This window comes from Coffea eugenioides, chromosome 11, assembly GCF_003713205.1.
Source record: "Coffea eugenioides isolate CCC68of chromosome 11, Ceug_1.0, whole genome shotgun sequence".
Classification (NCBI taxonomy): domain Eukaryota; kingdom Viridiplantae; phylum Streptophyta; class Magnoliopsida; order Gentianales; family Rubiaceae; genus Coffea; species Coffea eugenioides.
The window spans coordinates 12,239,920-12,253,259 of NC_040045.1; positions in this window are offsets into that span (position 1 = coordinate 12,239,920).

The following is a 13,340-nucleotide window of genomic DNA, read 5'->3' on the forward strand; positions in this document are numbered from 1 at the left end:
AGAGAAGGAAGAAATCCAACCACTGAAGAAAACTCCACACCACACAACAAAAGAAAGAACAACTCCTATTCTAAAAACCAAAGTTCCTATCTTTTCCTCCGTAGAGAGAAAACTAGTCTAATGTCCTCTGCACTAGTTTCATCAGAGAACTAGTTACGTAGGAAGCAAATAGAAAAGCTACTTTCATCATCAAAGTACTCCCAAAAGAAGAACACATTTTCTAAATCAATCCACCAACTTTGTTACGTGGTCCCTGCTGAATTCTCTCCTTTTGATTTCTTATTGCTAGTGGACTTGTCTGGACTTAATAATAGGAAGGCAACTCTTCATCAGCAAATGGAAATGAAATCCATTGCTTAGCATCATGTGGGCCAGGTTTGTGGAGCTTTTAGAAATCTCTCACGTGTGTAGCAATCTTCACAAGAAGGTCCCCATTTTAAAACGCTTTTCAGTTCCACTTCCTATAAATAGATCCAAATACCAAATATAAGTATATGTCGACAATTAAAGCAATATTTGGCAAGGATAAAGAGGAAAATTATCAATAAAAATACTAACAATTAACATCCTATCAGATTGGGATATATTTTATGGCATTTTGAAGGTAAGACAAATACCTACATTTCCTGTGAAAACATCGACACCCAGTTCTTTCATTTTCAAGGTCAAAAATCTAAATTTCAGAGAAAATAGAAAACTGTCCGCGAATTAGGGCATTTGGGCAGTCAGGGTTATTTTAGTCATTTCATAAGATACAGTGAGCCGATTAAGCTGAAATTTTACAGGAAGATTGTTAGCTACACTCCCAATAACTCTCATGTTTTGAGTAAGACCTGATTCGGCCCCTATCATGGATGAATATGCAGGTCAGAAACAGGGCAGGTTCATCATCAAATCTGAAAATTCACTTCTACTCTAAAAATTCATATACTACCTCAATACTAACAAGCACTATATCATCAAAACCATCAATTACTAGCTCAATACCATCAATTACTAGGTAGACAATGTGATAGCCCCACATAACCCTAGGGCATACCCAAGGGTTTGGCAGACCGCCTGCCCAACTCTCGCTAGGACTCAGTCAAATAACATGAAGATTTACAAATAGACCCTCAAAAGAAAATGAAATTATTACAACCAAAGAGTCGAACTTGTCAAAAATCAAACCAAACAAGTCGGCTAGACAGCTATGCAGTGCTCACACCAGCAACTAACAAACTTAAAAGAAAACGAGGCCTTCCTAAAGTCAACCTCTCATTTTCTCATCCCTGTAAGGAAAACAAATGGCGTGGAATGAGCTAGAAGCCCAATGAGATTCCAAGTAATTAAGTAGGTAAAATACGAGACAGGATAGCATATTCAGACATCAAGAAACAAGTCAACTTTGATGAGATTATAATGCAGCATATAATTGAGCAAATAGCCAGATAAAACATGCAAAATGGTGCAGTAAGGAACACATTCATGTCAAAGGATATAGGTTGCTCTCAGGAGCAAGTTCCACGGTAGCTTGATCAAGGTCCGTTGACTCTCCGTCAACCACAAATGTATAACGTCCGTAGATCCCCACTTTACACCAGTTTCCGTTCACCATCACCCCCTACCAGGCCCAAACGTCCAAGAAGTACCCAAGGTTCGTTGATCTTTTCAACCAAGCTCTTGCCGGCTTGATTTGACCAACTAGCCCCGGGGTTGGACTTATAGTCCCAGATATACAGTAATTCATGATATGGCTTATAACCCCCAAGTATTCAGTAATCAAGATTGGAGTCATTGGCAATTATCCAATGCTCACAGAGTAAAGTTTGGAGATGTTAGTTGTCACTTAACGCTTCGTATTCAGAATTAAACAGTGGTGGTAATATTCGAATATACCAGTTAGTTGAGGAGATAACACTCCACTCGACAAAACAGGATAGAGGTACTGAGACGGGATGAGAGGTACCTCCCACTCGGATGGAGTGTGGTACATGCGATCGCTCAGCCCTAGTGTCAATGAGATAACTCTCCAATCGATTTAATCAGGATAAAAGTACTGAGACGGGATGAGAGGTACCTCCCACTCAGATGGAGTGTGGTACATACGGCCGCTCAGCACTTGCAAGTCAAATACAAGCACAAACACAAGTACAGGTTAATCAAGTTCAAGTGAGTACAAGATCATTCAAGAAAGGGAGGCCAAGTGTGATAATGACACACTCGCCTAGCCAGAATCAAGTCACAAGTGTCCAGTAATTCATAATCTCAAGTATTCCAGTACTGTCCAGTAATTCATACTCTCAAGTAATGTCCAGTAATTCATATTCTCAAGTATTTCAAATATTTCAAGTCAATAGACAAATCAAGTTACTTGTTCATGTGTGAAGGAGATATCAAGTGTTTAGTCAAGTCGGGTCAATTGAGTATACATAAGAGCACACTCGCCTAAACAGGTTCAAGTCACAATTAAGTTCAACATATCATGTTTTAAGCAATTCAAGCATTTCAAGTCCAAACAGTTGAAAATCGGATGGTTACGAAACTTGATCAAATAAGAAGAACTGGAGAAAATTAGAAATCTCTTTAGCAAATCCGGTCACATATCAGTTATAACAAAACGGTCAGTACATATTTTAAAAAAATATCAAAGTTTAGTCAAGCGAGATCAAGTGCAATAAAGTACACACTTATCTATGAGACAAGAAATCAAGTACCTAGCATTGTCTAACAATAATGAGCATGTAACACATAAGTCGTGGGATAACCACCCGAGTAACCAACAAGTCAAGTGCAAGCAAATCATTTCATCTCATATTAATATCATGAAGTGAACTACAAAGGATCGAGTATGATAAAATACATCCTCGTCCCAAAGGTTATCAATTCAAGAGAAGTTACTTTAACCAAGTAAGCATGTTATTCAAGCAAGGAGACATTCCACGTAAATATTTTCATGTAAAGTACACACTTATCTATGAGACAAGAAATCAAGTACCTAGCATTGTCTAACAATAATGAGCATGTAACACATAAGTTGTGGGATAACCACCCGAGTAACCAACAAGTCAAGTGCAAGCAAAACATTTCATCTCATATTAATATCGTGAAGTGAACTACAAAGGATCGAGTATGATAAAATACATCCTCGTCCCAAAGGTTATCAATTCAAGAGAAGATACTTTAACCAAGTAAGCATGTTATTCAAGCAAGGAGACATTCCACGTAAATATTTTCATGTACTTGGAACACTCACCTGTCAAGCAATGTAGAGTTCAAACGTCAAGTTCCTTGGTAACGTTCACCATCGTTTCCCAATCCTAGGGCAACGAGTGAAATCATTAACAAACTAGGCTCAATTCTAACCCAAAAGTGAGCTCATTAGGTGACCAAGTGAGTGGTTAAATCTACTCAATTCACCGTACAAGTTAGGCCCAAAATGCAGTAAAAGTTCATGAGAAAACAAGTTTGACAAGTGCAAGAAAGTTGGGCAAAAGAAAAGTTTCATCCAAGCTCAAGTTGTTCTTCGCAGGTAAAACAGTCGCGCCCACGCAGTCTTGGGAAAACGGCTATATCTCACTGTAGGAAGGTCAGAATCAGGTGCCGTTAGTGGCGTTGGAAACTAGACTCGAAGGGCTTTCCAACGGTACCATTCATACTCTAGTTCGTCTCCTATTAGTACCAGTAGCTTAGACAATTCGGCTGATTTTCCAACTCTGGATCAACCCTAACCTCAAGCAAAACTACTTTAGTTCTTGGTGCTATCTTCATTCGTTTTGGTTCAAATTCACCCAAATCAGTACTCTAATGTTCATATACAGGGATTTAGGTCACCTAGTGCCATTGGAGTTCAAAATGAATTACATCAACATGATTAAGAATGACCATAGCAGTCTAGTCATCAAGAGAAACCAAAACAGTCCACTAGTGGTCCAACCAACCACTTTACTTGCTTAAATTTCATTCCAACTCACACATGAGCTTAACAAATGTCTAGCCAAGTTTCTTAGGCACTATTAAGGTGCAAATAAACCACAAAAATGAAGGAGAAACCTCTCCTTCCAAAACCGGTCAGCCAAGAACAAAAAAAACAGTCCACAAGTTCCTTCATGTCACCAACCTTCATCCTTTCATGATTTTCACTTAAACAATATATCAAGTGTTAAATCTAACTCAAAAGGGGTCTAAAACATGTTAATACTTCATAAACAACCATGAACAAAGTTTAAACATTTCATCAAACACATGGTATGCATACTAACTAACCCAACTACTACTTGTTTAATTCAAGAAGATTAATCACAAATCTCATCCAAATAACTTGTAGCTTGCTATTAAAACTGATAGTACATGATATAACACCATAAAATCAAGATTTAAAGATTATTTACCTCTCATGCAAGAAGCTTGAATCACCAAAACAATCCACCAAAATGAAAGCTTCAAGCTTGAAACAAATTCTCTAGGGTTGGAGGAGATTCACTCTACTAACTCAAACTCTTTTTTTTTTGGTTTTAGCTCTTGATCAAACTAGGGTTAGAAAGCAAGAAAAATGGAGTTTTCTCTCTTCCTTGAGAAGCTTCAAGAATTCAGCCAACATAAGAAATAATAGAGCCAAGAATGGTTTAAATTTCCTCTAATCTTTGGTCAAACAAGATGCATGGCTAGGATTTGGCCACTTGGCCCAATTCTTGTCCATTTCTTCCTTAATCTTTGACTAATGGTGTTTCAACCCTTCCAAATGTTCCAATACTTATTTAACACCTCTAACCTATCATATAAAGTCCCAACCACAATAAAATAATATTTGGTAAAAATGTAAGTGGTGAAATAAACTAAAACTAACTCAAAGAAATGTGTTAATTCAAGTAGAGGAAATGAAATGCAATACAAGGAAATTGTTGTAACACATGTAGAATATAATGCAAGGGCATATAAAAAGTGGTTTAAATCTTAGGGCAAGGCATGTAGTTTAGGGAAATTGCGTTTTAAAGTGAGGGTTCTCACACTCTCTTCCTCTTAAAAGAATTTTGTCCTCGAAATTCTCACCTTGATCACTGAATAGCTCAGGATATTTTGATCAAATGCCCTCTTGAACTCTCTCGAGGCCTGTGGTCACATACTATAGTAAAAGACTAGCAATACAAAGCCAAACTATAGGAAGAAATTAAGGTTCCAAAACTTTATTTAGAATATGCATCAATTTATAAGTTTTATACCCGTATAACTTATCAAAATATAATATTTGCTTGTTCCAATCGAGAAGTAATCCTCATGTACTTACAATCAACGTTGCCAAAAGTCATTTAAAGCACAAGAGTATCACTTATCATTAAACATTTGGAGAAATTAGAAAAGGCATTCAAAATACAAAGTTGGAAATTGTCCGACCTAAAATGATTTGAAGAAACTCATTTCCTTTCATTTAAACCTCAATTCCACTCATAAGCCAACCTCAAAATAGTTTAACCAACTCCAATCCTAAAGTTGGAAATGAAAGTAGGAACAGTTTTAGGAAAACAGAAATTTTCTAGTTTTGCGCCATACCATTTGAAAAGTCATATCTCAAGTTTCTTAAGTTCAAAATTTATAGACTTTATATTGTCAGGAAATAGATTCAAAGGGTTACAACTTTCTAGAAGGTACCATTGTAAGATCCAATCCACAAGTCAGTCAAATTCCAACCTAAAGTTGCTGCTTCACCCAGTAAGAGATAGAACAGGTATGCAATTTCAGTCAATTTTAAAAAATCACAGATATTCATGGAAATTGAGAACAATGCTGAAATTTTTGTGATTGATAGTACTCTAAATCTAGTTTCAAACTCAACAAACGGAACTCAATTCTGACTTTTCTACATCAAGATATAACAGATTTCCTAAAACTGCCCAAGGTTCCCTGTGGACAAATTTTCAGCGGCATTTCCTTTGTGTTTACTAATTTTTTTCTAGCCAATCCAAGGCTTCATCCTTCCCACAAAATAGTTTCAACTCAAGCATAAACATACCAAACCAACAACTTACTAAATCAAGCATATAACTGTCACCTACTCAAGTTAGAAAATAAAACCCTAAACTGAAATTCCTAATCACAAGGTGGAATTTTCTTTAGGCTAGTCAAACTAGCATATAAAAGCTAGATATTTCACATAGTAAAACTACCAAACCATGGCCAACACTTAAGCATCATGTGTGTGCAGAAAATTACCATAAAAATTGAAAATTTCACACCACAACTTCAAATCATGAGATTTTCTCATGAAACTACCAAAAATTAAAACCCTAAACCACCAATATTTAATAGCACTTATTAAAATAGCAGGTACCAAGTCCACTGTTCCCAACAGGAATACAGCTTACTACATAAAAATTTCACTACGCATAGTCCAATGATTACAACTATTTCAGGCAAAACCTCACTAATGGCTAACTTTGACTAGGAATGTCTTAAGATACTATTCGACTAGGCAAATGCACTAATTTAAACTTATTCCGTACCTCTTCTGGAATCCTTTTGTATTTCTTTTTCAATTCTATGTTCTGGTGTCGTAGTTCAATTTTCTCCAAATATTCTTATTCCCATCGTCCTTCTCAGTGTTCAGCTAATCTCTTTTGAAACTCTATTTCCTTTCGAATAATCTCTATTTTCTTATGCAGATCAGTCACATTTGTCATCTCGCCGATTCACTTAACTCGATGATAGCTTGCCAGGCAAATCAAAGGAGCAGAATAAGTAACTAATTACAATTGAAAACTCTAGTCATATAACTTTTAAGTTCATTCACTTCCAATCCAACCACGAGAAATTAAACTTAACTATTCTCAAATGAGATAGACAAGGAAGTAGAATACAGGTAGGGCAATATCTCAAAATATTATGCCACTTATTCTTATTCCGGGAGTTTAACATAAGGAGTATTCTTATCACCTATGTACATAATGAAATCCTAAAATGCACTTCGTATTTCAAAAGTTCCACACCCTATCTCAAGCTTTTGCATACAAGTATAGGAGCCAACTCTTTTTCTCAAATCCCCTACATAATTTCAAAACTCTCGATCTCAACACGGTAATAATTAAGCCAAGTCCATACTTTGCCATTAGTGGATAGGTGTCAAGGAAGTATAGGCAAGGGTAGTTCATTGAGGACCAAGCTACAAGTATCAGATATTACAAGAGAGGTAGAAATACCTACATAGTTACAGTTAAACCACCTCAAAATCCAATAAACACTTATCAAGTTCTCACAGTTATAAGAGATGGAAACAGGTCTTCAGTGCAAATTTCTCGACGTACACAACAATCTGGTCACCGTCTAGAGAAACCCTAGTCAGATTATTACTAGATTAGTCCATGATAACCTTCTAGGATCCGTTCCCTCGATCAGTCCAATTACTAGGTCAAATGTTAGAATCTTCCGCGCCTTGGCCTTTGCCATCAAAACCTACCTCAAGAGCAAGTAAGATACAGACCCTTATTCTAGTGCTCTCTACTTTGGTACTCAGATAGAATAATCCAAGATAAGATAATTCATAACTTGAGCCGGCTGGTCCCAAGAGTAAATCACCCATATTAGAGATTCCTACCAACGTACATATCTATCTTCTCCAAGTATCATGAAAAAGGATTTACGCTTATAACAGTCATGATTCATAGCTTATGCCCAACAAGAGCATCTAGTCCTTTCTACTTATTCACCTAATCGGGACCATAACACCACTCGGCCCCAAGCTCACCTCGCGCAGAGATCACGTGAAATGGATCTGATACCACCTGTGATAACCCCACATAACCCTAGGGCATACGCAAGGGTTTGGCAGACCGCCTGCCTAACGCTCGCCAGGACTCAGTCAAATAACATGAAGATTTACAAATAGACCCTCAAAAGAAAACGAAATTATTACAACCAAAGAGTCGAACTTGTCAAAAATTAAACCAAACAAGTCGGCTAGACACTTGTGCAGTGCTCACACCAGCAACTAATAAACTTAGAAGAAAACGAGGCCTTCCTCAATTCAATCTCTCATTTTCTCATCCCTGTAAGGAAAATAAATGGCGTCGAATGAGCTAGAAGCCCAGTGAGGTTCTAAGTAATTAAGTAGGTAAAATACGAGACAATATAGCATATTCAGACATCAAGAAACAAGTCAACTTCGATGAGATTATAATCCAGTATATAATTGAGCAAATAGCCAGATAAAACATGCAAAAGGGTGCTGTAATGAACACATTCATGTCAAAGGATATAGGTTGCTCTCAGGAGTAAGTTCCACAGTAGCTTGATCAAGATCCATTGACTCTTCGTCAACCACGAAAGTATAACGTCCGTAGATCCCCACTTTACACCAGTTTCCGTCCACCATCACCCCCTACTAGGCCCGAAAGTCCAAGAAGTACCCAAGGTTCGTTGATCTTGTGATACCCCAACTTTTAGGATACTATTGTTGTTTAGCCTCAAAGAGAATATTACGGTTTCTTTATTTTACTGTTTTGTTTTACAGACTAGAAACCCTAAATTCTAGAAATAAAGTCTAATCAAAACCCTAGTTTCATTTGTGACTGACCATTTTCTCAAATTTCTCATATTTCAACCGAAACCCTAAATTCAATTTATGGAATTGTAAAATCCCTCATGTTTTCTTAAAAATGCCCTTTTAATTGGAAATTATGATTTTATAATAGCCCTACCACCCAATCATTCCACAATAAGGGCAAATGAACATGAAAGTAAAGGTTTAAGTTGGAGCAAGTTAGGGTTTTCATGTTTTTTCGTACGGAGTGAGGATCAAATTTGGTAGGTACGAGTGACTTTTGGATGAGGAAATATTATATGATTTGAAGTGATAATAATAAGTTAGTGATTAGAAGGTAAAAACCCTAGTATACGTGATTTAAGAAAAAACGACTCGAACCGACGGGTATCGATCACTACCGATTGAACCCACCACTTGACCACCACTTTCTTACTACCACATACGGCCAGGGCTTGGTGGAATGTGGTTCAAGCTAAGTGGGAGAGAGAGGGGATCGCATGGACGTGGGTGAATTTCGTGTGAGAGTTTAACGAAAAATACCTCCCACCTATTGTCCAGGAGAAAAGAGTAGATGATTTTATTAAGCTTCGGCAGGGAACTTTGAGTATAGCTGAGTATGAAACCCAATTTACGAAGTTGTCTAAATTTGCTCCTGAACTGATAGCTACGGAGCAAAGAAGGGTTCGGAGGTTTGTGCAAGGGCTCAATGTGGAGATAGAAGAGGCCTTAGCGGCGGCCTAGATTAATACATTTATAGAAGTCTTGGAGAAGGCCCAATGAATAGAAATTGCTAGGGCACAAGTGAGAGCTTTTCATGCAAAAAGGAAAGGTGCGCCTGGTGGAAGTCAAAGGCAAGGACAAGGTGAATTAGATATGCCACCCTCTAAGATGGGTCAAGGAGATGGTGGTGAGAAAATTTCAGTGACATCTAAGGAAATTACTCCAGGAGGAGCCTCGCGTGGCCGGGAGCAAGCAAGAGGTGCCTCACAAGGAGGTCAAACTCGAGTATCTTGTGAGTACTGTGGGAAGGCCAATTATACGAAGAATGATTGTTGGCGAAAGGCAGGAAAATATTTATGGTGTGGTAGTGCCGAGCACCAGCTTGCAACTTGTCCCCGTAGGTCACACCTAAACCCTGAACAAGCAAATGTAGGAGGGACTAAGCCAAGAGTGCCAGCTAAAGTGTACGCCTTGGACCAACAGGCATTACCTGAACCATCGGAAATAGTAGAAGGTACGATTCGTGATTTCTATTGTTTAACTAAGTTTTGGCTATAGTGAGACCTGAGAGCTAGAAATGGATATACAAGAAAATACCCTACGCTATTTAGGAGTGCATGGATGAATTTCGAGGACGAAATTCTTTTAAGGAGGGGAGATTGTGATACCCCAACTTTTAGGATACTATTGTTGTTTAGCCTCAAAGAGAATATTACGGTTTCTTTATTTTATTGTTTTGTTTTACAGACTAGAAACCCTAAATTCTAGAAATAAAGTCTAATCAAAACCCTAGTTTCATTTCTGACTGACCATTTTCTCAAATTTCTCATATTTCAACCGAAACCCTAAATTCAATTTATGGAATTGTAAAATCCCTCATATTTTCTTAAAAATGCCCTTTTAATTGGAAATTATTATTTTATAATAGCCCTACCACCCAATCATTCCACAATAAGTGCAAATGAACATGCAAGTAAAGGTTTTCACTTTTCGTTTTCAAGTTGGAGCAAGTTAGGGTTTTCACGTTTTTTCGTACGGAGTGAGGACCAAATTTGGTAAGTACGAGTGACTTTTGGATGAGGAAATATTATATGATTTGAAGTGATAATAATAAGTTAGTGATTAGAAGGTAAAAACCCTAGTATACGTGATTCAAGAAAAAACGGCTCGAACCGACGAGTATCGATCACTACCGATTGAACCCACCACTTGACCACCACTTTCTTACTACCACATACCCTTGATATTTTTTTAAAATATCCCCCCCCCCATCCTCAGCCATGTGGCTGAAAATTGTGGCCAAAAAAGCAAGGAAAAGAAAGAGAAATTTGGATGGCTTTGGTAGTGCCAAGTGTTGGCAATTTGTGGCTTTGACTAAACTTAATTTTCTTACCTTCTTATCTTGCAAATTAGCTCATTCTTCCTCATTTTTTTTCTGGTTTGGCCGAGACAAGTGAGAGAGAAAGAGAGAGCAAGAGAAACAACCTTCTTTCATCTTGATTTGCACCATTTGAGTGAAAGAAATAAGATTCTAAACCGATTAACTTGTGAGTTGTGAACTTGGGAAGCTAAGGGAACCAAAAATTTCAAGAGGAGGTGAAGTATTACTCTTGCAAGCCCTTTTGTTGAGGTATAAGGTCTGACCCATGGCTTTGATTCTTTTATTTTTGTTTAAGTTGTTATATAACTCATGTTTTGGTTAGATTAGTAGCTATACAAGTTGTTGTGATGATTTTTGGGGTGATGTATGTAAGCTAGGGTTTGACTGATTTCCTTCTTATACTTGTTGTAGGAGTGGTATATGATGTATATAGGCTTGTATAAGAGGTTTTGGTAGTGATTGAATCAAGAAAATGAAGAGATTGCCCTTGAAATCCCAAAATTCCAGATTTCTGGAATTGTATGCTTCAGTTCTGTCCGGTTTCAGTGCCCTATGTTAGAGGCCAAATTAGGCTTGGAACAAAACAGAAAAGTTGTAGAGAATGATATTTTATAGTTTTCTACAAAATTTCAGCCCAATCGGAGCAACGTAGCCAGTGAAAAGACCAAAATACCCTCACTGCCTTAGGATGCATCCAGTGATCCGTTTTGGACAGTTCATCCAATTGACCGTGTCTATTCACTATGATCCGTGCTGATTTAGCCATTTACCAAAACATGAAAGTTTTAGAACTCTGTCTTACTTTTCAACGCCTCCAAGAACGCCTTAAACGGACTTTGGTAGCCTGAGATATGGCCATTTAAATGTAGTACGGTTAACTAGCCGGTTAGTTGGAAGTTGGTTCTATGAATTAGGAATTTGACTGGGTTACACTGGAAATTTGACTAAGTGATCTTCATGAAAGTTTTAGGCCTTCATCTTAGCTTCGAAATGGTATAAGTTTCAACCCAATCCGATAAGCGTAGCTTCGGCTGTGTCCGTTACGTAAAACTCTATCAAATCTGTCTCTTGTTAAACTTCATTTCCGCACTTGTTGTTAGCTTGATTTTGTCCTTGTATTGTCTTGAGCCTATTGAACGGCTATTGAAATTAGATTGTTGTGTGTGTACCTTTGGGTTTGAATGAGGAAAATAATGAAGCCATAAATGGCTGGAAATAGGAAAATACAAAGGGCATGCTGCCCAAATTTACGCTCGAGGACTAGAGAAATATACTTGCGACTTGAGTAAGGGTTAAGAGTGACTACTACTTGAATCATCTAGGATATTTGCGTCTTCTTTTACCGAGGTATATAAGTAAGGATTTGGCCGAACTTGTACCCTTGAGAAATACAACTATGACTACTAGGAATACGTTTTCCTTCTACCTTCGACTCAAATGGCATTTCCAAGTATAAATGTTACAAAGTTATATAGTTTGAAAAGTGAGCGAGTGTTTCACGAATATTCTCCAAGTGAATTTCCATTTCTTGATTCTTATTGAACGAAACGTCTAAGTTTCGAATCTTAGTCATGTTTCAAAGTTCTCAAATTGAGTTTTATCGCAGATTTGGACTCCGAACCCGGAGTATAACCAGACGTGATTACTAGGGGCACTTCATTTTGGTGAGTGCTTTCAAATACCGAATTGAACTTGATACTTGTATTTGATACGTGACCAATGTGATTACATGTTGTATACGTGAATTGTTAGGGCGAGAGTGTACTTTATCGCACTTGCCCTTATTTGATATATACTTGTTTATTGTTGAAATTGAATTGATATACTTGTTTATGTTGTGCGCACTTCCTGGAATTCCAGAAACCCTGCGGCAAGTTACTCGGGTCGAGCCGGCAAGGGCTTGGTCGATTGGGTAACGAACCCTGGGTCTCTTGATTGTCGAGTGGAGTGATATCTCCTCGACTAATCGGTATACTCGAGTATTACCACCCGTGTTTATTGAGGATTTTGGGCCCAGTAGGGGGTGTGAATGGTGGACGGAGAGTAGTGTAAGTGGTGCTCTACTGGATTGGTTCCTTTACTTGAAAGTTGACGGAGTGTCAACTATTACGTGATCAAGCTCCTGATGATGAATGGAAGTTGGCTCCTGAGAGCCATCCGTATCCTTATGCTTTGGAATGATTATTGCTTATTGGATTATTGTTTATTTTGAAAAACTTTTACACTCGCTCATTTTGAGATTGCTACTTGACGTGTTATTGCTCACTTTTATGAACTCTTCATGCTCGTTACTTTGCTATATCAAAAACTTGTACTTATAAATAATGGTCAATTTGCTATTTGGAACCTCACTGGGCTTTTAGCCCATTACACGCCATTTGTTATCCTTACAGGGGTACGAGCGAGGCGTGAGACGTGTACAGACTAGCATAGTCTAGTTGTTTTGAATTTTGTAATTGTACTCGCACTAGTCGCTCGATTAGGGTTGAATGTACTGAGAACTTAAGTCCTTTGATGTATTTGGGACTGTATGGATGGTTGAGATAGAAATGAATGTATTTGTATGTTCCAAACTTGGGAACCGTTATTTCGTTTATTATTGAGTTTTGCACCTTATTTTAATGGTTGTGAGTGAATGAGTCCTGACGAGAATTGGGCAGGCGGTCCGCTAAACCCTAGGGTACGCCCAGGGGGAGGTGGGGCCATCACATATCTTCTCGACTGATA